At 40.8% G+C, this 24851-nt stretch overlaps 1 protein-coding gene across 9 annotated transcripts in view; it reads right to left on the bottom strand.

Moving 5' to 3' along the window:
- Positions 1 to 24851, bottom strand: part of STXBP6 (syntaxin binding protein 6) — a 241133-nt gene that overhangs the window by 173166 nt on the left and 43116 nt on the right. The window contains exon 1 of one of the 9 annotated variants that reach the window (XM_055291621.2): positions 9410 to 9575. The exons of the other annotated variants lie outside the window; for them this stretch is intronic. The gene's annotated coding sequence lies outside the window, so the exon portion shown is untranslated. Of the gene's footprint in view, positions 1 to 9409; positions 9576 to 24851 lie in introns of those variants that run through there. 9 annotated transcript variants of the gene reach the window in all.

The raw sequence follows: 24851 nt of genomic DNA, 5'->3' as shown, positions 1-24851 counted from the left end.
CTTTTGCTTACACTGAAGAAAAGACAGAAGGAAAAGCACTAAACCCATATATGAAAGGAAGTAAAAAGTTTAGGTAGTAGGTCAGATGTTTTCACCTTAGAGAAGGGTATGATTGATAACAGAAATTGCAGATTTGAAAAAAAAAAAACAAAAAGATCTATCTACCATTAAAAATAAAGAAACAAACAAACATAAACTCTCCAGCAAGCATAACATGAGCTTTTTATATTAGATATTTGTTGACTCAAGCTTTAGGTAAATTTTAAGTTTTCTTGATTTAAGCTAATTCTATTTTGGAAAAGACTTAAAATATAACAGAAAAAAAAATGAGCCTTTAAAGAAAGCCTCCATTTTTTAAGAGTTTGAAACCTATAAAAACCTAAAATACAGTTGAAACAAGTTCATGTGCTTTCTAAAATTTTTTAAATCAGAGCAAAACTTCTTTAAAATATTCTCTAAATCAAACATCAATTTTAAAACATTCCTTATTTGTTGGGAGGCTGAGGTGGGTGGATCACGAGGTCAAGAGATCAAGATCATCCTGGCCAACATGGTGAAACCCTGTCTCTAGTAAAAATACAAAAATTAGCCGGGCATGGTGGCATGCACCTGTAGTCCCAGCTACTTGGGAGGCTGAGGCAGGAGAATCGCTTGAACCCGGGAGGTGGAGGTTGCAGTGAGCTGAGATCGTGCGACTGCATTCCAGCCTGGCCACAGAGCGAGACTCTGTCTTAAAAAAACAAAAACAAAAACAAAGAAACCAAAGAAAAAAGAAAAAAGAAACATTCCTTATTTGAATTGCTGATTTGGAGAATATCACCACTTTACAATTTCTTGGAAGAGCTTGAGTGAGTTTTCTGTAATTGATATATCATCAGTGTTATACTCCAACATGACGTCTTCATAGCAGTGAGAGGCACAGAAGCAGTGTGACACTCTGAGGAGCCATTTTACACATACGTACTCTGTTTAAAAGGCAAGACACTGTGCCCTTCAATGCCTCAATTTCCCAAATGAAATTTCCAGTAAGGTTTATGAACACTTCTGATCTCATTAATGATTTGGCCAAGGACTGTAATTCCAACTTTAACTGATCTCCTCAAGGGTCAACTTCACGAATTCATGCCAGTGTAGTACAATCTGAATGGTGACAGAAAGGCTTCCTTTTCAGCCTCCAAAAGCAATTTCCCCATCTGTCAGCTACCTCGAATTCTGACACAAGAGATGTATATACTTAGATATGTGACTTTGGTATTCAAAAAATCCTTATTAATATGCTTATACTCTGGATGGAGAGACTTTTACAGATGAGGAAACTAAAGCTCAGTGGTTAAGTAAATTGTCCTACATCACACAGCTCAAGGGCAGAGCAGGGACTTAAACCCAAGATGCATGACTCCAGAAGCCTTTGCTCTTCCTTACTATCTCATATTGAAGAAATGAGAAAGGTATGGAAAGGTGAGGCTGGAATGCATTCTAGGTAAAACAAGACAAATTCAACTGCTTTACACTTTTGCCTCTGGCCACATTTTCTGGTGTACAAGATATTGTTATCAGCCTAGCCCAGCAGCTACAAAGATAACAAATCGAGCTGTAGTTTGAAGTCATTTTTTCTGGATATCTGTTCATCTCATGTGTGCATATCATGCTGGTTCATTGGCAAAGGAGTCGCACAGCCTTATTAGGATAGAGCTTGTTTTGATTCTACAGACAAAACTGGGAGTTGACAATACATTAGCAGAGAGATTCTGCAACAGATCTCTACCTCCATAAAGGGGACAATGCCCATGAAAGCCTCATCACAGCTGCTCACCACCATCGTTTCAAGACCAGCAGTTTGCAACAGGAGTCAACTCCTGAGATCTTGGATGGCTGCCACAAGGCAGTTTTATGAGGCTTGCAGGCTATTTTCCAAACCGGAAAAGGCTTAAATATGAAAGGCACATATTTCAAAGGTTTCTGCTGGTTCTCAAGGGAAGTCCTCTTCCACTTCCTGTGCTGTATTACCCCCACTCTGGCATTTCAAAAGCACAACTTGGACCCTCCCTGTTACCTTCCTGCTCCCACTTTTTCTGGGCCTTCCATGTTTTGCTGACAGTGCTTCAAGGAATCTTAGCTTCTCCAGCAGCAATGCCTTGAGTTTCACCAATTTCAAAGGCTCTGCAAGGGGAATTTCATCATTTTACTTTACGGAGAAGGATCTCAGCAAGATATTCACAAATAAGCTAACCAACCACATTACTTGACACCCTTTTGGGCCTTACACACCAGCAGCTTATACCTCAGTTAAAAAGTGTGGGCATAGCAGAAATGTGGCATTCTTAAGCTTAAAAGCTTAATGCCTGGAAGTGATCCTAGTGATGGTCTATCTCATCCAATTACCTCACTTAACACATAAGGAAACTGAAGTCCAGAGGGTGATTCCAAAGTCACACAACAAAAGAGTAGCAAAACCAATATTAGGGCTAAATGTTGCTCTCGACTTTTTAAAGTAAAAAACAGAGAAACATGAAATGATAATGTAAAATAGTAGAGCACTGCCGAATTTGTGGAAGGTGAGAACAGGTGGTGTTGGGGGAACGATGAGAACAGAGAAAGAGAAAACATGATTAATCACAGTGGGGACTCTTCTCAGATTAAATTTTTTTTCTTGGGAATTGGCTTGAAATTAAGTGCTGAACTAGAAAACCTCTAGCCCATAGAGTTCTAAACCTTAACTCTTGGCTATCACCTTTTTCCCCTTGAATTTTCACAGTTTGTTTTCTCATTTGGCTATTGAGGCCAAAAGCAATGATGGTCTGCCCAAGCGGAACAGCCCAGGATAGTCCAAGAAGCACAGAGTAACTCTGGCCAAGCTCCAACCCACAGGCCTCTGTATTGACTCCAACTGAGCCCCTCCTACAGTCTCCAGGCTCTGAGCCACCGGCAGGAGAATACACCCTGGGCAAAGTCACATGTCCATTCTCGGTTTGGGAATTAATGTGCTGGTGTTGGTGGTCTCCTGAAAGCACACACTAACCATACCAGGAGCCTGGATCAGCTGTTGACAGGGTTTCTCAGTACCTATTCCGGGCCCTGGTAAACAACAGGGAATCCATCTAGCCCACTTCTTGTCTTTGGAACTGCACCCTTCAGCCTCAGCACAAAAACACCACCAGGTGCCTGCAATCTGTAATCAGTGCTCTATTAAAACACTCTCAGAAACACTGGAATTATCCTGATTTCCACACACAGCTGCACAAGGTCCTGTTGGGTAACTGGAGAGTCTTTACAGGTTCACTTAAGCTACAAACTAGAATGCCTTGGTTAGGATTGAGCACATTCAGTGGTGAAATCTCCATGTGAGTGGAATGGGTGGATAGGTGGTCATCTCTATTCTATGTCTTCAGATGTAACAGAATAAACTACAAATCCAGGTCAGACCCAAAGTCCATATGCAAATTCGGGCTCTGCTCTATTCAATCAATTCTTCTGTCATTCAATGTCAACCCCTTTTTAATCAGCATGTTCCAGAAAATAACTAACTTCTGACCTAACTAGCTGTGCAGTGTTTGATAGGAAAGAAAAAAAAATCTATCAGTTGAATACTACCCTAATATGAACTCAATTAACACTAGTACAAGCTTAATGGTACCACACACTAACACGTTACAAAGACATTCAAACAAATGTGATCAGGATCACCATCCAAAAGCTGGGGGCCAAGGTACAGGAGTCACTTCTCCCCTGACTCGACCTGACAGATGTTGGATGGTGACAAGAAGTTTACATTTGTCATCACAGGACCTAGGTCTGAGCCTGTCTTTGCCTTTACTCAGTGAATAATATTTGGGCAAAATTCTACATCTTTGAGACCTGCATCTTCACCTTTAAAGTAGGATAGTACCACCCACTTCCTAGGACTGTTGTGAAGGATGAAGAAGGAGGTTATGGAAGTCAGCTCCCTGGGTCCAACTGCTCCCACCTGGGGTGCCCTGATCCTTGAAAAGCAGACAAGCACATCAGCATGTCAGCTTCTTATGTGCAAGCATGTTCCTCACAGAGTATTTTACAAAGCCTTTCCTCAAGTGCCATCCTATTTCGTCTTCCACACTTGTGAGGGAGGTTTGATTGTCTCTACTGACACATAGAGAGAAGGAATGGGTCTTCCTCCTTCAATCCCATGTCATTTCCATTGCTACCCTCTGCCACTCCACAGGGAATGGCCAGCCTAAGCAGGAAAATAATGGCAAGAGCCAAGTGAAGTCTTTCCCACTGTGAGGTGTTGTTACCCAAGGGAGATGCAGAGTGGTGTGAACATTTTCTTAAAAAGGAGAAAAACAAACAGAAAATGGACAAAGAGCAGAGCAAAGCTGGAATAAGATACACACTTACTCATTCAATATCACTGCATTGTCCTAACACTGAGGATACTGAGGAGAAGAAAAGCAACAAAGTACTTTCCCTCATGGAGCTTACATTCTAGTGGGAAAGAAGAACAATCAACAAGTTAGCCAATCAATGCAACAGCTGAGAAGAAATCAATATAGACAGGTCTTGTGTGTTCAGCAATTAGGCAGAGGAATAAAGCATAATAGTCGCTGTCATTCAGCACCAACCACCAGATAGAGAAATCACATAGTGCGGGGCCAAAGTACTCCTAGCCTTCTAAGAGGACATTCATCTGGCCTTGATGAATGTTTCTGTCCCTAGTGCATACTGGTCCTTATTAACAGAGGTAACAAACAAAATCCATCTAGGGGCAGGACCTATCCTTCTTCATTCAACAAACATTTAGGGAGTAATTACCACGACCTGGGCTCTGTGCAGGTTTGGAGATCACAGGCAAATCAGATATATTCAAAGAAAAAATTGTCTCGTTGAGGAGAAAGACAAGGAAAACAGGCAACCAACTAGACAAAATTAAGACTCTGAAGTTGCTGCTTCACAGCAGCAGAAGGGCCAAGTACCGTTTAATCCTTCAGAAGCTGGTGATCAGGAGATACTTACTCTATTAAGCCTACCCTTGAAATGTAATTAAAAAAATTAATTAAGTCTGCCTGCATGGATTATGCAGGTAGATCCGCTTCAAGAAAAAGCCATGCAACATTTCAATAAGCTGTTAGCTCTGTGTGAGTGACCTAGAACATATGCCTGCTCCAGCCTCTGCTTCCACCTGGGTCCTGTGCAATGGGTGTGCCCTGAATTGCTTCAGCCGGCAGAGACAGATGGCCCCCAGTCCAAGGTGGAAATCAGAGAACACTCTGCAGGGAACCATTTCTGCAAAGAACTTGAACCCTTGTAGAAGAATAAGAATAAATAAATAAACAGTCATTGAGACACCACAGGAAAGAGGTGTCTGAGGCAGATAGGTACTCTTCAAACGTCCATTTGGTACTAAGTGTTCTTGAAGTGGGAGAAGCAGGCAGAAAACTACTTTAAAAATGTTCATCCCCACCTATGTAGAGAAGTTCACTGAAGTGGGAAGGAACAGGCCTGAGGTTACAAACAGAAAGTTTTGCAAGAATAAGTTTTCTTGGCTCATGTATATTTCTAAAAATACATATTTTATGTAAAACATATTTCCAGTTTCTCTTGAAAACTGGAAAGACCTGGCAACATTAGGGCCGCCCCACCCCACCATCTCTACAACCTCCAAATCACCAGACCCCACTACTCCCTATTCCACCATCCAAACTGAGGGTGTCTCTCAGGTGACCATCATCCAGGTTCTATTTTTCTAATAACTGGCCTGTTTACTAATTCATTACTGGTTACTGAGGATACAGAAGCTGGTGTAGATACTAAATTAATTAGCATGATTGGGAAAGTTGTGAGAATATATTTTTGGAAAGGTAAAGCACAGTTTAAAAATAAAAAAGTACTGCCCAATGGGGCAGTAAAGCAGAGGTCAAGAAATCATCACAGCGATTTGGGGAAACTGAACTAAGGGCATCAAAATAAACAAAAAACAAGCCAAATATTCATATCACATAGTCATCTTAGAATTTTATAAACACTTCATATTCTATCCCTCTCCCAATATGCCAGCTGCTCTGATAAAGTGCCACAAAGCAGGCTCTGAAGAAACAAATACCAAGAATGTGAAATGTGTGTTTGTGGGGAGGGAGATGGCAGTATGGTGCACGCCTAATGTATAAAGGTGAGGACTGTCTTCATGCTTAATTAAGATCCTCCAATGAACCTATTTCCCAGCATCTGGCCTCAGAATGCCAGCAAGGAGGCTGCCCATCACGAGTGTGGGCTCTGTTCTACTAGACAGAGCATATGTTGAGCCGGTGACCCAGGTATGACGTGTCTTTCTCACAGACAGACTGGGAGGTGCAGCCTTCTCCTCTTTTTTACGTGAGTATTAAGATACGCCTCACCTTTATACATTAAGCATGTACCGTGGTTACATGTGCCATGTAGTCCATGGGTTGCAGAATGGTTCAAATGGATCGTGACAGAACTAGAATTGTGACAGAGATCATTGAGAATTGTGGCTTCAGACGGAGATAATGCTTTTTAAATGTTCCCACGGTCAGCAAAGCTATGACTTTGGACACTTCCTGTTGGGGAAAGGTTAAGTGAATATGTGGTTTTACCTATAAGGATTGGCTTACATTAGAAGAGGAGATCTTTAGAACTGTGTGTAGGAAATGTGTTACGAGCCAGGCCAGGGAAGGGTCTTGCCTCAGAATGTCTTGCTTCTCATCACTTTGTGCTTCTGAAGGAAGCTTCCAACTTCCTGATCTTATGCACCATATGGGTATGCCTCCCTGTTCCAAGCTGAGTAGGATGGGGAGAGCTGAGAAAGGCCCAACTTAGGAAGAATCAATCCAGCTACAATATGACCTTGCTTGAAAAGATAAGCTACGCCACACGCAGTGGCTCACACCTGTAATCCCAGTACTTTGGGAGGCCGAGGTGGATAGATCACCTGAGGTCAGGAGTTTGAGACCAACCTGACTAACATGGCAAAACCTCATCTCTACTAAAAATACAAAATTAGCCAGGTGTGATGGTGCGGGCCCGTCATCCCAGCTACTCAAGAGGCTGAGGCAGGAGAATCGCTTGAACCTGGGAGGCAGAGATTGCAGTGAGTCGAGATCATGCCATTTCACTCCAGCCTGGACATGAGTGAAACTCCATCTCAAAAAAATAAAAATAAAAAAAGATAAGCTGGGCCAATTAGATCCTGAAAGAAAACAGAACAATTAGTAGTGGGAGCTGAAGCTTTAAGGTCAGTTATGCAGAAAGAGGCTGAGAGAAGAAGGCTGATCACATACAAGCAAATGCCATAAAGAAAACTGGTCTGTAGGTTGAGGAAAGGGTGATGCAGATATGCACAGAGAAGAGGAGAGAAAGAGGAAGAGGCAGAGAGGGGACAGGGAGAGGGAAGGGAGGCGGGAGGATGGAGGAGAGAGCAGAGGAGGAGAGAGCAGAGAGAGAAGAGAAGAAAGGAGAGAGCATGAGAAAGGAGGAGAGAAAAAGGAGAGAGTAGGAGGAGAGAGAAAGAGAAGAGAGACAGAAGAGAGAGGAGAGCAGAGGGAAGACAGAGGAGAGGCAGCAGAGAGAAAGAAGAGGAAAGCAGAGAGGGGGGAAGAGAAGAGAAGGAGATGAGTGAGAAGAGAAGGAGGAAGAGAAAGAGGAGGAGAAGAGCAGAGAGAGAGGAGGAGGAGGAGAGAGGAGAAAAGGAAGCACCCAGAACTCCCGCTCATCTAGTCATCCCCCCTTCCAGTTCATATGCAGGCTTATGAAAAACTCTTCTTTTCCTAAAGTAATTGGAATGACCTGCTATAACTTGCAACCAAAAGAACCAACAAAAGCAATGAGTACTGGCAAACAAGTAAAATCTGCAAGTATGTGTCTTACTTTCTTTATTCATACAGTAGGCCTAACAGCTGCCCTAATCAGTTTATACAGGTCATTGAGAGAATGTAGATTAATGCGAATGTGTAATATGATGTTGTTAAGGGGTGTGGATAGTAAAATGACAGCCAATTCAGAGTCTTAAATACACAGAGAACTTTCATTGCCTGTTAGATGCTCAGTTCACTGAGCTTTTATCATCCCCAAGAGCAACACAAATACAGTCAAAAGACATATTAATGCAAGATGACTTTTGTATTTTACATAAGGGGAAAATCAACCAATTCAAGGTTATGATTCCCACAAATTCGAACCACACTAAATATGTCATCTAACAAAAGAAGAAAGAAAAGGAAAGAATGCCTAGAAGACAAACTTTGGTGACATAAGTACATCTCTCAGAACTGCCTTTTCTCCATGACTGCACAGCCTCAAGGGCTTGCTTGTCACACAGGAATTCTGACTAGAGAGCTGGTAGATGGCCCACCAAGCCTCACAGCCCCTACATCCACTCCCAGCTTGCATGTGGTAATATAGAACCCAGACACCTGGTGGCCCTCCTCCTAATATGATCATTCTCCTTCCTGCTGCTTCTCCCTGGGCTGGGCTAGGTGCCACTCTTTTGCTCAACATTCCAACAGCTTTATCACTGTGCCAAGCACATTGTAGGGAACTGTAAGATTCTGCTTACCGGTCTGTTTTTCCAACCAGATTCTGAGCTACTGAAGAAATCCCAGCACCTAGCACAATAGCTGGGAAATAGCTTCACATTATGGAGCTGAAAAAGCATGTCTTCAATACATAGATCCATTTTCCCCATCTTGTTCCACTTTCCTGGCCCTAGCCTTTCCTTTTAAAGGTACTACTTAATCCCATAGTCACACTGAAAGAGACTGCTCTAACTACCCATGAGCTTTGCCTTCCCTTGGCTCTGCTGCCTCCTTACCACAAACAAGACCATACCAGTGCTGCAAAGGCACAGTCTACACTCCACATGGTCTCTAAATATCTCAAACAAATTTGAAGAAAAAATGAGGAAAAAAAAAAGGTCAAAGACACAATCTTACCAGCTGACATAAAACACCTAATGCAGGACCGTAATCCAGGGGTCAGCAAATATAAAGGGCCACTTGGTAAACATTTTAAGCTTTGCAGACCAGAGTTGGTACAGCTACTCAACTCTGCTGCGACAGTGTGAAAGCTGTCATAGACAAGACATAAATGAATGGACATCACTGCATTCTAGTAAAATTTTGTTTATAAAAACAAGTGGCTTACCCATTTGTTTACCCATAAGTTTGCTGATCCCTGATTAATGTAATGCAATAAGCACCAATCAAGAATATATGTATGTGCGAAACATCAATGCTAGCTGCTGAGGCATATACAGCACAGCATCCCAGCCCTACATGATACTAGAGGAGAATCAACCATAAGTAACTCTGAAAAACAGGCAGACTTGATGAGTATGATAACAGAAGCACAAACAACACTGAACAGTCAAATTTAGAGCATCTGAACTGTTGACCACGACCTCTTCTTCCAACATTCTTACCTAGTTCTGGGACTCCACACACTCTGGTTTTCTTCCAACATCTCTGCCCACTCTTTCACAGTCACTGCGAACTTTTCTCCACTGCTTGTATTCTTTCCTTAAACGTTGTTATGCCTCTTGGATCTAGCTTATGATCTCTTCTCTTTGCACTCTATAGTCTCCTTTGATGATCTCAGTGATTTCTAAGACTTCAAGTACCACCTACAGGCTGAAAACACATCACATTTATACCTTCAGCCCACATATTCACAATGAATTTCCACCTAGATGAGCCACAGGCACATGAAACTGAGCAGGTCCAAAACTGAATGAATCATCTTCCTCAAAACAGTTTCCAGTCCTATGTTCCTATCTCAGTAAACAGCACCACTATGCACCTAAATAAAAAACTCAAGCTTTCTCAATCCCTGTCCCTCCTTTATTCTCACTGATCCCCATCCCTCACAATAAATTACCAATTCTGTTCAACTCTACTTTCTAAATCTCTCCACATCTACTCGCTTCTCTTTCTTGCCATTGCTCTAAATCAAGATGCCATCATCTCTTGCCTAGATTACTACCAACATCCTCTGTACAATGAACCAGTGCCCAGTTTTGCCTCCTTCCAACCCACTTCCTACAATACATAGGTAGAGTTACTTTTCTGAAATGCCTAGGGTAGATTATTTTCCAGCGGTCTGTCAGCCCAAGCCCACCCTCTATATTCTGCTTTATGATGTTGGGACTAGAAGTCTTCAAACCACATTTCCCAGACTCCTTTGCAACTGGAAGGCAGAGGTGGAGAGAAGAAACTCTCTTCCTGTTTTCCAGCTCCTGTCAGCCTGTACAGTAGCAGACAGCTCCAGTTGCCCATGCTTTAAGCACTCTGTGTACCAGCCTTGCACCCTCCCTTGATGGTCCGAGTACCAGCAAGAAGGCAATCCTCTCCCAGAGATCCAAGTACCTCCTTAGCAATCAGCACAGCAGCTCTGTGGTAGCCCCTACGAGTTTCTTGGTTTAGCTAACATCACCCACTCCCTCTTGTCCCTCCCAGCTGCAGGGATGGCAGCTGCTTCCTGGAGTTACCAGTCTATATATAGCCTCTGCTTCCACTATTTACATTTTTAGTCATCAAATATCCCAGGCCCCCAATTCCCTATGTTAAATCACCTCAGGTAGTATCTGAAATACATACTTTGCTTCTCTCTTCTGACTGGACCCTGACTCATGAAGTACTTGGTACCAGGAGTAGTACTGAAGAAAGAGACTCCAAAAATGGGTTGTGGGATTGATTTCTTACCTCCGACCTTTAACAGTGATGACCTTCTTGCCTCCATCTAATACATTCTGTACATGGCATCTACTGTGATTTTTCTAGAATGTCTGTCATCAACTTAATAGCTCACTACTGCCATCAGGATAGTGGGTTTGATAAGGCTCTCGGGGTCCTAGAGCCACTATTTCTCTAACTTTTCCTCTTGACACTACTTCCTTCTCCCTCATGTGCCAAGCTCAAACCACTCTGAATTTCCTTTCCACTCTTTCAATCCCTTCACAAAGCTATTTCCCCAGCCTTGTATATTGCCCCTAACCAGCTCTGCTCATCCAGTTAACTACTACTGGGCTTAGACGGCACTTTCTCCAAGAAGTCTTTCCAGATGTGCATTCAGCCTGAACTTCTTCCATTATAGCAGTAATAATACTACCAGTTAACACTGTGTAGTTGCCCCATACTCCCCCATGAAACCATGAATTCTAGAAAGGCAGGTGGCTTAGTCCATTCTGGTTGCTATTACAGAATTCTATATGGCCGGGTGTGGTGGCTCACGCCTTTAATCCCAGCACTTTGGGAGGCTGAGGCGGGCAGATCACCTGAGGTCAGGAGTTTGAGACCATCCTGAGCAACATAGTAAAACCCTGTCTCTACCAAAAATATGAAAATTACCTGGGTGTGGTGGCTTACATCTGTTGTCCCAGCTACTTGGGAAGCTGAGGCAGGTGGATCACTTGAGCCCGGGAGGCAGAGGCTGGAGTGAACTGAGATCACACCACTGCACTACTCTAGCCTAGGTGACAGAGTGAGACTCCGTCTCAAAAAAAAAAAAAAAAAAATTCCACAGACTAGGTAGCTTATAAACAACAAAAACTTATTTCTCACTTTTCGGGAGGCTAAGAAGTCCAAGATCAAGGCACCAGCAGATTTAGTGTCTGACAAAGACCCATTTCCTAGTTCATAGATGGTGCCTTGTAGCTGTGTACTCACATGGTAGAAGGGACAAGGCAGTTCTCTGGGGCCTCTTTTATAAGGGTAATAATCCCATTCACAAGAAATCTGCCCTCGTGACCTAGTCACTTCCCAAAGGCCCCACTTTCTGCAACCATTATATTTGCGATTAGATTCAACATACGAATTTTGGGGGCACATTCAGACCATAGCAGCAGGAACTATGTTTATCTTGCTCACAGTTTTAATCCCACATAGCAAGTGCTCAATAATAGTTTTTTTTGCATGAATGGATGAATCCATAAACGAGAATGTATAGATTAATTCCTACTAGGGAGATTTGGAAATACTTCTTAAAGAAGGTGGGATTTTTTGCAGTGAGCCACTAGATCCAATCTCCAGCACAGTAGAAATTTTAAAAAAAATAGCATTATTCTTACCTTCCATGGACTTCCTAACAAAACTGGTAAAAATATTTTTCTTTTAAGGGTATCCAAATTATCCTAGCTCCTAGAAAATAAACTGCTTGGAAATAAAACTTCTATCTTTGGGATTCACTCATGGGCCAACCACATGAACAAAAAAACTACCTTAGAAACATAGTTACAAAATACCCTTGAATGTTTACCAGCCCATATCTTTCCCTTTTAGAGGACTAGTCTAACTCAATGTCTGTTCTAAAGTAAGCTGTGTACGGAGATCCCAATAAACTTACTTTATTACTGTCTTTTCACAAACCTTACACCAGATTTTAGAAACTGTATATTACAAATCTGAACACTGCTTTCAGAACTCAAATGGAAAGAAGAGTGCATCAGTTAGATAAAAATCTTTATGTTGATCTATATATGTAGATTTACTATATAAATTGTAGAGGGGATTCCATATTTGGAACTCATTCTCCCCCTTCCCACCCCAAGTAGTTGAAATAATAAAAGAAATGGCTGAATTTTCTTATAGTTTTATAACTTCATGGGTAAAAGTAATAAACCTACATATATTTTGTTGATCAAAATATAATGTATACCTTCCATACATTAAATTTACTTATGAGTTGAACTCTAGACAAAAGCTGCTAGATTAATTTTTTAATGCTTCTTGGCTATTTACTAGACTTATTTGTGCTAAGTAGATCATAACATTTTGTGGCTCAAGGTTTTAGTCCTTAGGAATTTCTTTCTCACACCAAATTCCTTGGTAAACTTGCAACTGTCAACCTAACTGGGCTTCCTATACCTGAACCTCTCAGCTTTGTTCTCCTCTGCTACTGCCCTAGAAACTCATTCAAAACAATAATTCCCAAAATCACTTCTCTAATAAGTTTCAGTTAAATTTCAACCGTCTTATTCTTGACATCACACTGGGTCTCTTTGCTTCTCTCCTTAAGAAAAAAAAAAAAAAAAAAAAAAGGCTCATGCCTGTAATCCCAGCACTTTGGGAGGCCGAGGCGGGTGGATCAACTGAGGTGGCCAGTTCGAGACCAGCCTGACCAACATGGAGAAACCCCGCCTCTACTAAAAAAAATTATAAAATTAGACAAGCATGCTGGCACGTGCCTGTAATCCCAGCTACTTGGAAGGCTGAGGCAGGAGAATCGCTTAAACCCGGGAGACAGAGGCTGCGGTGAGCCAAGATCACGCCATTGTACTTCAGGCTGGGCAACAAGAGAGAAATGAGTGAAACTCCATCTCAAAAAAAAAAAACAAAAAAAAAAAACAACAACAAAAAAAAACGAGAGAAGGGAATGCAGGGGAGAGGGAAATTTTGTACCAAGACTTAGCTCCAGAGCATACAAAGACACAAGAATGAATGGAGATACACCCTTCCTGGGAAATGACAGCTAAAGAAAGAAAGGGAAAAAAGTAAAAGCATATGACGCCACTAATCTAGTTCAACCTCTCACAGATTAAGTAACTGACGTCCAGAGGGAAAGTGACTTTATGGAGATTCACACAGTACGCATATGTCAGACTCAGGAAGGGGCAATTTCCTGACTCACAGGCCAGAATCCTGTCTACTCTTTTCTATGTGCGTAGCCCTCACCATTTCCCCAACAACAACACTCACATACACAGGTGCTCATGAACTGAAGCCAAGTCAACCTTCTTGTACTTCCAAAACTCAAACCTGACACCATCATCCAGGCCTTTACTCTCTCATGCTCCCTCTGCCATCTATTCCCAAATCAAGTATCACATTTTCAAGGTTCAGTTCAAATCTCTTCTATGGCAGCTTTCTTATTCTCTTTCATGCCTAATTCCTACTCAATCAAATGAATCCTTGATCCTACTGAATATTTTGCAACTTCTATCAGTACCCACGGATATTACTGTATATATTTGTTTCCCTGTGTTCACTGACTAAGCCATAAACTCCTAGTGATGAGTATCAAATCTTATTATGCACCTTTGTATCCCCAACCCAGAGCTAAACGCCCTATTCCTAAAGAGCACTGAATAAGTATTTTAAAACATGTATAATTCTTTTGGTTATATAAGCAATACAAAAATGCACAAAGTAGAAAATAAAAGGCTGCTATAAATCCACCCTTCAGAGATAACTATTGTTAACAGCATGTCGTACAATCTCCTAGACTTCTTTCTATGACTATATAATTCACACACATAGAAAATTCAATGGAACATTATTAAGTACAACTTTCCTTTTACCTGAAAAAATTATATATATTATATAGTTTGTGTGTATATAAAAAGAGAGAACTCTATTTTTAAAAACTGTAATATATTTCTTTATACAAATATGTCATATTTTACTTGACCATTTTCCTATTAGTAGATATTCACACTCTTTCCAATTTTTCAGTGGTAAAAAATATAACCAATATAACCACCATTGTGTATCTGTGCAAATATTCTTGTAGAAGTTGTTAGAAATTGATACATATTTAAAATGTTGATAGATATGTCCAATATTCTTCCAAAATGTACTAATTTTAATTAACCCTCTACCCCTAGTGTATGAGATTGCATTTTTTCTGTCCAATACTAGGTATTATCAGTTGTACTAGTTGTTGCCAATCTGATAAATGAAAAATGGCATGTTATTAAAATGTGCATTTCTTGGGTTATTATGTTGATTGTCTTTGTATATGGTTGTCTAGGAAGCAGGAAGGGGTTATTTTAAGCAAAAAAGTAATTTTTTCAATAAAGTCAAAATAATATATTCTTATGCATAAATTAGAGATGAGAAGTCTGAACTTCGGGGTTTTTGTTTACTGGCTGAGCTAGATTACAGAAGTATTGGAACCAAGATTACAGAAATATTGGAAATAAAAGAAAAACTGCCCGCGGATAGCTGGGGAAATCTCAGATCAAGTTCAGGGAATAACAAAAGCTCTTTCAATCAAATTACATGTTACCAGAGAATGACTGCTACTTGAACAAACAGCATGACCTCTTGTGTAGGACTCTTTTACAGGAGGTAAAAAAAACAAAGCTCAGCTACTTTGGCCCAACTGTTAGAACTCATAAATTTGTACATATCAATCTGAATTTACTGAACACCTACCACAGGCTTGGCAGACACTGAAGATGTAAGTGTTACTATGATCCAGGCCCTAACCTGGAGGGAGTTGCCTTTTATGGGTTTGTTTTAAAAGGAAACTATTTGGGTAATATTATTTTACCATACATAAAAACTTCAATGAATTCTCCTTAAAAAATCAATAGTCTGTCTTCAATATTCAATGGATAAAAAGCTAAATCTTGGCCATTTCCAAGAAATTGACAAAAATACTATTCTTATGGGAGAAAATAATGCCTTCAACCTTAACTACGTATGTTCCTTGCTCTCATACCAGTGAACACATATCCCTTGAAGTTACATATTATATACATACATACGTACATTTTTATAATTAATATACAGATGCTCAACTTACAATAAAGTTATGGCCCAATAAACCAACTGTAAGTTAAAAATACAGTAAGTTGAACATGCATTAACACCCCAATAAACCCATTGTACAGCTGAAAAATTGTTAGTCAAACCATGGTAAATCAGAGATTGTCTGTATACATTTCCCACTATACCGCAATCCCCAAAAAACCACCCTTAGGTGTATCTTATTCAGACTGCAGAAAACCAAGAAGGAAGTGAAAATCTATAAAGAAAACAGAAGGAAAAGAATATCCTACTTACAGAGGAACACGAGAGCAATTGACAGCAGATTGCTCACCAGAAACCATGCAAGTAAGAGAAGCATGGAGCGCGATCTTCAGAGTGCTGAAAGAAAAGGACTTTTTCATTCAAACCAACAACATGTATTGATTGTCCATGCTATTATCTAGGATATAAAAAAAAGATAGACTAAAACATGAATGCTGCTCTAAAGAAGCTCACAGATGGGCTAGGAAAGAAACTGTAATGGGATGCGTACTATGTGACATTAGCGGCTATGAATACAATGTTATGGGAATCCAAAAGGATTAAGTCTGATGTGTGGATAGAATGGTCACAGGAGGTGACATCTGAAGACTACAGAAGGGACCACTTTTTGGGGGTGCCACTACCCCCAAAAGACTCCAGTTTAAAAACAGAGGATTATAGCTGAAAGAGTTGCAATATATAGATAGTCTCCTTGGAGCAGTATCAGAAAAGCCCAAAGCCCAGAGGGGAGACAAAAACAAGGTCACGGGAGTAAATTGAAGCCTCTAATACCTCTAGCTATAATAAATCGTAAACACAACACAGATCCTAGCAGGAAGAATAGTGTTATGCGCCTGTGTCTGTGAGGACAACACTGATTTAGCTATTTGGACAAAGATGCTAATATGTTAGCTTGTTTTGGTTACAAATTATACGAGTTTTTCTGCTTATAATCCTTGGGGACATCACCATATTGGCCTGAGATAATTTAAAGTTTTGTAGGACACGCTTAAAAGAATTTTTTTGTTTTTGAGATGGAGTCTTGCTCTACTGCCCAGGCTGGAGTGCAGTGGCATGATCTCGGCTCACTGCAAGCTCCACCTCCCGGCTTCACGCCATTCTCCTGCCTCAGACTCCCTGGTAGCTGGGACTACAGGCGCCCGCCACCATGCCCGGCTAATTTTTTTGTATTTTTAGTAGAGACAGGGTTTCACCGTGTTAGCCAGGATGGTCTCAATCTCCTGACCTCGTGATCCGCCTGCCTCGGCCTCCCGAAGTGCTGGGATTACAGGCGTGAGCCACCATGCCCGGCCTTTTTTTTTTTTTTTTTTTTGAAACATTAGGACTGAGTTAGGCTCTGGCAGTTTATAGTCTACGATTTGCTAATGGCTGGGACCTGGAAAACAATACCCCAAAATGAAGGCCTCAGAAGCAAAAGTTTTTCTGTGACCTCCTCCTGCCCTCCTGTCTTCTAGCCATAGAAACTGGAACTTCTCTTCCCTAAGGGAGGTCATTAAAACCAGAAACTTCTTCCCCACAGCCAGCCAAAAAAACCTATAACTCTAACTTGCCCTCTGCATTTCTGTGTAAAACTGACCATAAAGAAATTATCTTTAGTAAGTTTTACACAGAAATGCAGAAGGAAAGTTGGAGTTTAACATAGGACACAAGACCCCCATTCCAGAACCCTGCCCCACACCCAGAAGGAAGGAATGCATGATCAGAGAGGTCAAGAAGAATCCAGACAGCCAGGCCTTGCTGAGTTTCCCCACTTAACCTGTTAGCATTAGATCTTACCCTTTTTGTCCAGTATTTATTTTACTACAGCTATCCATACTTTGTTGAACCTAAGCACAGAAATGGACAATTTCCCCTCTATCTTTGGGTCTTCATTCTGAAGGCTCCTGCTTGTTCATGATAAATAAACTTGGATGCTTTTTTTCCAATTCATCTGCCTTTTGTGAATTGATTTTTCAGTGAACCTTCAGAGGAAAAAGGGGAAATGTCCCCTTTGCCTCTGCCTTTGATGATTAGATCCTTCTCAACAAGGACTTACTGAGTGATTAATGTGCTGAGTAGAATGCAAGGAGACTTAAGGTCCTTGCCTTAAAATAGCTCACCATCTAATGCATAGGACTCACAAGAATTCATACATACAGGGCATTCTGACTATACAGTCCCTGGCATAGATCTCCTAAAACCTGTGGCATTTCCTGAGTGATAGGAATAGCTTTTAAAATTCATAGCAAATCACTTTCAACCATACCAGAGTTTATGCTAACAAGATGACTCTTTTGGGTCCCTAGATAGCTTCGGAATAGGGGTTGGCTGCCAGAAGGACGAAGGCATGATTAGAAGGTTGGAACTTTCAGCTCCACATTTCGGTAACTGTGGTCTTTATTTCTAACATTTTCTTTTGATTCTTTCTTAGAGTTTCAGTCTCCCTGCTTATATATTACCCATCTGTTCTTGCATGTTGTCTATTTTTTTCCATTAGAGCCCTTAATGTATCAGAGTTCTTTTAAATTCCTTGTCTGATAATTCCAACATCTGTTTCAAAATCTGGGCTTGATCATTACTTTGTCTCTTCAGACTGTGTTTTTCTTGCCTTTTGGCATGCCTTGTAATTTTGCTTGCACATGGGACATGTTTACAGGAAGTGAAGTAAGCAGGCCTTTGGTGTGGCAATTTATTTTTCCATCACAGTGAATATAATGAGGGCAGACGATAGCATTATCTTCTACAATAAAGCATATTCTTCAACTTATCCATAATTATTTCATAATTTTTCCTATTCAAACAAGTACCTTCTCCAAGTCTTTCATCTAAAATGTATATGTAGAGTCACTAGGCTAGAGTCTCAGGCTATTACTTGCGACATCACTTAAGCCACTATGAAATATGGACACACAACACCAGTCAAGGTTAGAAAGGGCATCAATTTACATATATTATAAACTAGGTGCTTTTCTTGTAACCCAACATATGGCTACTTCAGGAGGACATTCTCTAAAACTATTTCACATAAGTAGATGAGGCTAGACTAATACTTTCAGGATACTATAAGTGAATTAAAATTCAGAAAAAAATTAACTCCTTCACTATTGATCATGACAGACTATTTCACAAAAAGGTAATAAACTTCCTACTTCCAACTTTAACAATTTTTCAAAGTTAATTTATGACAGAGAGTCCCATACAGTTAAATTCTTATGACTTTTTTTTTTTGAGACGGAGTCTCGCTCTGTCGCCCAGGCTGGAGTGCAGTGGTGTGATCTTGGCTCTCTGCAACCTCCGCCTCCTGGGTTCAAGCGATTCTCTTGCCTCAGCCTCCCAAGTAGCTGGGACTACAGGCACATGCCACCAGGCCCAGCTAATTTTTTGTATTTTTAGCAGAGACAGGGTTTCACCATGTTAGCCAGGATGGTCTCAATCTCCTGAACTCGTGATCCATCTGCCTCGACCTCCCAAAGTGCTGGGATTACAGGCGTGAGCCACCATGCCTGGCCATTCTTATGACTTTCTAAGTCCTGCTAAAGAAACAGTAATTTCCCCATCTTTGCAAATTTGGTCAAAGTTAAGCAACAAGTCAGCAATGAAATGTTTTTAAATGTACAGATTCTTTTTTTTTTTTTTCTGAGATGGAGCTTCACTCTTGTTGCCCAGGCTGGACAGGTTCAAGTGATTCTCCTGCCTCAGCCTCCCGAGTAGCTGATATTACAGGCGTGTGCCACCATGCCCAGCTAATTTTTGTATTTTTAGTGGAGACGGAGTTTCACCATGTTGGCCAGGTTGGCCTCAAACTCCTGACCTCAGGTGATCCACCCACCTCAGCCTCTCAAAGTGCTGGGATTACAGACGTGAGCCACTGCGGCCAGCCTAATGTACAGATTCTCAAATGTAAAGGTCAAGGAATCAAAGATTTGAAGATGATCTGCTTCGTTGACTTTGGCAAAAGAATCTTAAACTGACAAAAGAAGCAAGAAGCGCAAGATCAGAGAAAAGCTCTGGCCAGTTTCTTTCTAAATGATCTCTGAGCTGGAGGGGAGGAGACCAGTTGTTAAGCCTAAAAATAAAGTAAGCTGTAGACAGGAGTCCCACAGGTGCTCAAAGGAGCAAGTGATGAAACCTCTAATACCAAGGAGAGCGGAGCCTCTTCCTGTGAAATATCTTCTCTCTTAGCCTTTAGGGTAATCCTAAATCACCATTCTTTTGTCATCATTATTGAAATGTGCTTTTAGGAAGAAACATAACAAGTCCTCCAGGGAAAGTTTTCAGCTGTAATTTTGTTAGGGAAACAAGCCAAATTATGGGTGTGCATGCATCCCTTTTCAGAGAATTCTCTGGAACCTTCAGTGAGTCAAGCAGGACCTAAGGTACAAACCTAGCTACCAGGCAGTAAAAGATTAATCTGTTGTTCTTTTATTAGATTGAGTCATATAGTACATGTAACATAAGAAAATTCTTTATCCATTCTGGAAAGCAAAAGATGAAAAAAGCATAAGAATGTGGTTCAGTACCATTCACCAGACACGCCCACTATAAGTACCTTTTGGATCACATTCTACTACACTGATACAGCAACCACTTGGCATGTCATCACTTTCCCTTCTTAAATCTCATGCTGGATGACTCCTGTTACTGGCCAAGGCCAGGCCAGTGTCACAACAACAAGACAAAACATCACATAAATTGACAGCAACACAATGGCAGCAGGAAATGATGTTCCCCAGGGAAAGACCTATTCACCAAGTATGAAACTAGCTCAAGCAGCTCTCCCAGTTTAAGAAATTTAAGTAATTCATTCATTCATTAAACATTTAGTGTGCCATACATAATATATAAAGCACTGTTTATGCTCCGGAGTAAAGGACTAGCAGAAAGAATACAAAGAGAGTTGTGGCCTGGTGCCTACCTCCAAGGAGTACGCCAGACAAGTTGACATTAACAAGAGCGAAAGTGAGTGATCGTGCAAATTGAAGAGGGAGATTGCTAAAAAAGAAGAAGGCAGCTGATCCTCAAATTCTAACTTAAAATATAGTGATAGACCAAACGAAGGGAGCCACTGAATCTGCTGAAACCAACAACTAAAATGGCTGAGTAGGATTTTCTCAGGCTACACATGCCAATCCCCTCAGCTCACTATCCACCATTCCCAATATTTAGCAAAGTAACAATTTTGCTTCTTCCATGTGGGCCCAGTTCGATGGAATTCAAAGGGAAAAGAGCACTCAATCAACTTTTTCTGGACAATTTGCTGCACTGCTCAAGGGTCTACGTGAGAATTATATACATGGGGAAGGGAAAGGCAATACTAAGTATGGTTGTGTACTGGACCTTGTGGTTGACCACCTGAAATAAGTTTCAAGGGCAAAACTGACTGGATTAGGAGGCACAAAGAAACAGCACCTGAAACTAATATACCTCTCAGCTCCTGACAAAGTCATTTATTGTTTAAATAATCTGGTTTCAGTGGGAGTCCCACTTGAGGCAGTCTGGTCAACTAGGGTTGTTAGCTCTTTGAGGGCAGAGTCCATGTTTCTTTCATTTCTATGTATCTCAATACCACCTAGCACGAGATAGGGACTAAAATAATTGAGGGAAAGAGGAAGAAAAATCAAGGGTCAGTTCACATTCCCTAGATTCTGTACTCAGCTACTGGGGAGTGCACAGCAAGAAGCATAGCTTTCTATAAGCAATTTAGGTAAGTGCAGTAGCAAACACACACACAGCCTGGGCCTATGAGCATAACTAACCTCATCCATGAGCACTGACTCTGCCATTCAGATGGAAACAACCAGGTCCAGTAAACTGATGAAGACAGATCCCAACTCTGAAACTGTTGTCTTTACTGCTCTCACTTACCACACATAGTCACAGTATTAGGAAAGACTAGTCACTGCGGGAGCTGATCATAATCCCAAAAGACACAATCTCAGTGAAATCTCAAAATCCTGCAAATATAATTCTTAAAAAAAAATTTAAAAACTCATTAAAAGACATTTATTTACCTTTTTAAAAGGGGATTTGAGAAACAAAGATATGACAGAACACTTCCTAGGTCACTTAACACAATAAAATGGACAATAACAAGATACATATTTTTGAAAGCAAAAACACTCAAGTATACTAACAACAGTTGCATAGGTATAACAATTATGAGCAGACAAACCATATTCAAAATGAAATAATTCAAAAGGGGAACTATATAAATGCATATCATTATGGTTGGTCATTGCACCCAGCTTTATGACTGCAATCATCTGAAATATTGTGATGAACAACCTAAGTCTTCTGATGAGATTAATCAAAAACCACGATGGGTCACCACCACTTATGCAGTCATCCAAAGAGCTGAGATCAAGAAATTGTATCCTTCACAAACGCAGATGTACAAAAAGAACATCTCTTTATTTGCTGAGAAAGTTGCAACATTTTCACGTGCACACAGAATGCTTACACACAAACTCAACATGGTGATAATACACTTTTGTGGAGTCAAATTTGCAAAAACTGCATAAAAGGGATTGGAACTCTCTAAAAGTCTCTACACAATTTATAACTCCAGTATTGGAAGTGACGCAAAAAGGAAATACATAGCATAGTGAACTGTAAACAATAATTCTACAAATTTAAAATAGTGGGAAAAAAACTAAAAAAAGAAAAAAGCTAAATAACTAAAAAGAAAATCCAACATATAAAAATGTATATTACAGGGAAAGATTTTGGACAATTGCACAGAAATAGCCCATAAGAGCTGGCCTAACATAAATATCCTGTGATTGTGATTTTCAGAACTTTAGACATAAGGGACTTTGGACTTAAGGGATTTGGTCTTTTGGGATTTTGATGTTCAGAATTTCAACATTCAGGATTATGACACTCAGGATTATGATCCAAACTCATCACTGTCAAAATATATCCCTGACTTCTTTATAATGGCTCAAACACCTCCGAACTTTGTTCTTGCTCCCATGACAGAGAACTGGTGAATGAGGTGTTCCTCTTCCTCACACTGAACTAGGGATGCAAGCTGATGGGCTCAGCTGTTTTCACTGTGGTCATCCCATTGGCTGGAATTCAGGCACGTGGCTGTACCTAACTTCAAAGGAGGCTGGGAAATTCATTCTTGCTGTGGCCTCAGGAAGAGGAAAACATGGATTATGCTGAGAAGCCAATAGCCTCTGCCATGGTATTTTATGGCTTTTCCTCCCCCTTCCAAGCTTTCTCTTGCCCTGTTTCTAAGGCTGCATATGTATATGTGTGTGTACACATACATATATAAAAAAACTATGTTTCTATGTAGCAAACTTTTGGTCCCATATAGATAACAAACACAAGGAACCCTCACATAAATATGGTTGATGCTTTAGTTGTGAAGGAAAGGGGAGAATCTGATATTAGGGCCCAGAAGACGCAGCTCTGCTTCAAGCAAGGGAGATAAATTCTGCTGTGTCCACATTCCCATTAGGGCCTTTATCAAGATCTATCCAAAAAATATATTCACGAGGGGTTCACGTCCAAGCTGGCAAACACTAGTACAGCATAAAATTTCCCTGATAACGGCAGCAAAATGCTAAGTATTTCCTTGAGGCCCTCAGTGATTCCATGTACTGACCAAGAAACATCACATCTTAGATTCAGCACTTCCATCACCAACTCTAGAAGCTGGCTTTCTTCTCAGAGCAATTTTTCACCAAAAAAAGGCATATTTTACTTCAAAGGCATTTAACATATTCAGCAACAGGTAGAAACAATTCCTCACCGAAATGTGGACACAGGGAAATGGCTAAACACACACTCCTACATTAGTCACCCCATACCAGCCTCCCAAAGCAGCTGACTCAAAATTATGCCTCAGCAAAAATGCGAAATCAGCATATGACATGGACTTTCATGGTCTATCTTAAATTAAATCACTGACATGCAAATGACCTGCTCTATGACTATATTGAACTATATGCCCCTTTGGCAAGATACATATGTGATTTATCTTGCCGTCCTCCATAATGCCTTGTATACCCCATCATTCAATAAACATTTGTTGAACGAATACAATTGTTGGAATTTCTATTCATCATTAGTAAGTTATCTGCATGTGTACACGTAAGGGCTGTCAGTCTTGAGGACAAACACTTAGCTGTATGACTCATTCTGTATAAAACCTTGCTAAGAGGTGTGGGGTAAATGCTTTCTGACGGTGACTGTGATAATAGTAGTAGTAACTATGACAGCACAATCAGCCACAATATGTAAATGACTGTTCTATTTCATGCCTGTGGGTACAATCAGTCACCACAAGTAGTACAAGACCCCAGGTCCTGACATGGTTCCCTTACCCCTCAGCACAATTCCCATCCCCTTCCCTGTTTTAGTTTTCCCCATAGCTCATATCACTGTCTGACATATTTAACTTCTGTGTGTGTCTGTCTCCCCCACCGGAAGCTCTGTGAGGTCAGGGAATTATGTCCATGTTGTCTGGTATCCAAATCAGCGCAGGGCACATTAGAAATGCTCAATAAACATTAGTGGAAAGAATGGATGAAATTAATACAATTATTTGAATTATTTCCTCCAAATCCGAAGATTGTGGAACCACAGAAGAAATTATTCCTGCAGAGTTCCAGTATATTCACATTCTTTTGAACATCTCAAAAGGAGGTCTCACAGACAAGCCACTTTTTGTACTACACACAGGGTTTCTAGAAACCTGTCATTGTTCTACCATCTTAAAGTCTCCAAATAAACTGAGAATGGACAATCTCCAGGACTGGACACGCTTCTGCTAAGTTTTCACCTAACAAGAACCACATCTGCAGGCCTGGCTCACTTTCACCTGGCTCCCACTCTACTACAGAGTCCTGCAGATGGCTCTGTCAGCTGGCACTGGCACTCATGGCATGAAGCCAGGAACGAAGATAGGAAATTCCTTTAATTCAGAAACAAATTTGCCTGAGTCCCACATGAACAAAATGTTAGCTGCCAGACGGGAAGTAGCCACAATTCATTTTAAAAACATTTTTTTAAGTTTTAAAAGTTTATCTTTTTGGCCAGGTATGGTGGCTCACACCTGTAATCCCAGCACTGTGGGAGATGAAGGTGGGAGGATTGCTTGAGCCCAAGAGTTCAAGACCAGCCTGGGCATCAGAGTGGGACTCCAACTCTACAAAAAATTAGCCAGGTGTGGTAGCATATGCCTGTGGTCCCAGCTGAAGTGGGAGGATTGCTTGAGCCCAAGAGGTCGAGGCTGTAGTGAGCCATGATCACACCACTGCACTCCAGCCTGGGAGACAGAGGGAGACCTTGTCTCAAACAAACAAAAAAAAGAGTTTGTCTTTCCAAATGTAGACT

Source organism: Symphalangus syndactylus, chromosome 9, assembly GCF_028878055.3.
Source record: "Symphalangus syndactylus isolate Jambi chromosome 9, NHGRI_mSymSyn1-v2.1_pri, whole genome shotgun sequence".
In the NCBI taxonomy this organism is placed as follows: Eukaryota; Metazoa; Chordata; class Mammalia; order Primates; family Hylobatidae; genus Symphalangus; species Symphalangus syndactylus.
Note: the sequence above shows the minus strand (reverse complement) of the source record. Positions and strands in the feature narration are given on the sequence as shown.